Genomic DNA, 1,983 nt, shown 5'->3' with positions numbered 1-1,983 from the left:
TAGGGTCGGTTTACACAATGGCCTCATTTACACGACAGAGCGTAAAAGCAGCCCCATTTATACCTCCGTGTCCTATTTTCACGCTTTTTTGGCACATAGGGCAGCCCATTCATTTGATTCATGGCCTTACACACAACAAACACGCCAAAGAAGCCATTTTGGGGCATAGAGCTTTACGCACTTTTTACTGCGTGTTTATGTTGCAATTAACAAGTGTTTTTTTTTGTGCGTTCATGTTACACGCAGCACCACAGAGCCCGGCACACCACAGAGCCCGGCACACTACAGAGACCGGCAAACTACAGAGACCGGCACACCGCAGAGACCGGCACACCACAGAGACCGGCATACCACAGAGACCGGCACCACAGAGCCCAGCATACCACAGAGGCCGGCACCACAGAGCCCAGCATACCATAGAGCCCAGCATACCACAGAGACCAGCACCACAGAGCCCTGCATACCACAGGGCCCAGCATAGCACAGAGCCGGCACCACAGAGCCCAGCATACCACAGAGTCCGATACCACAGAGACCGGCATACCACAGAGACCGGCACCACAGAGCCCGGCATACCACGGAGCCCGGCATACCACAGAGCCCGGCATACCACAGAGCCCGGCATACCACAGAGACCGGCACCACAGAGCCCGGCATACCACGGAGCCCGGCATACCACAGAGCCCGGCATACCACAGAGCCCGGCATACCACAGAGCCCGGCATACCACAGAGCCCGGCACACCACAGAGCCCAGCACACCACAGAGCCCAGCATACCACAGAGCCCAGCACACCACAGAGCCCAGCACCACAGAGCCCAGCATACCACAGAGACCGGCACCACAGAGCCCTGCATATCACAGAGCCCTGCATACCACAGGGCCCAGCATAGCACAGAGTCCGGCATACCACAGAGTCCGGCATACCACAGAGTCCGGCATACCACAGAGCCCGGCATACCACAGAGACCGGCATACCACAGAGCCCGATACCACAGAGACCAGCATAGTCTGCAAAGTAAGTAGAAAAGGTATGTGCATTAGTGTGTGTAAATTGTTGCAATATGTTTTTAATACCTAGCTGTGTTCTGGCATAATAACATGTCATGTCCTTCTTCATACATGTATAAATAAGGACATGACATTTTCTGTCTGCCTAAGTCACTTGTGCTAGGGGTGCAACTATCCCCCAGCACAAAATTGTAAATATCCCAGCATGTGCAGTGTTTCTGACTCCTACCACCATCACCACTTCAAATCAGTGGTCATGGTGGTTAGAGTGTTCCTTTAATATCTCCAGAAGAAGTAAATCTCTGTATACTGATTACATTTCATTTCATTATCTTCTGGTTGTGTTAAATTGGGAGGGGGGGGGGGGGGTGCGGCCAAGTGTTTTGGCTCAGTCAGGAAACAGTCCAGTAGCTTTGGTTTTTTGTGTTTTTATTGAGAACTTAGGTAGGAGAAGGGAATGAGTGAGACACTCCAATTTATATACCTATGCAAAATCTGCTGGGACGACTGAATATTACTGAATGCGGCAAGGCCGCTGCTTCACCTTGGCAATAGCGATGAAATAATGATAAATGGACCGCTTGGGTACAGGGTTGCATGACCACGCAATTGTCAGTTAAAGTCGCGCAGTGCCAAGTTGCAAAAAGTGGCCTGGACGTAAAGCAGGAAAATCCTCCGGTGGTAAAGTGGTTAATTAAATGTGAAAAGGGTACTCTTGAATAGGAGTACTAGCATAATCCAAAAAGTAAAAAAATGTAATTAAGAATAAGTCCAACCATAAATCGTGTTTAGTGCACAGTCCAAAACAAAATACTGTAATTCACACTCACCAAATATTTTGGCCCCCCATTCAAATGGTTGGGCACAAGCGCTTATAAACAGAAGTTTTAATGGAATCCTCTAGATAGGCTGAAATCGTCTCTTGGCCCTTTTCCTCTAGTGGTCACTCCATAAATTACATGTGAAAAGAAA

The sequence above is a fragment of the Pelophylax lessonae genome, assembly GCF_965119305.1.
Source record: "Pelophylax lessonae genome assembly, chromosome: 5".
In the NCBI taxonomy this organism is placed as follows: domain Eukaryota; kingdom Metazoa; phylum Chordata; class Amphibia; order Anura; family Ranidae; genus Pelophylax; species Pelophylax lessonae.
Note: the sequence above shows the minus strand (reverse complement) of the source record.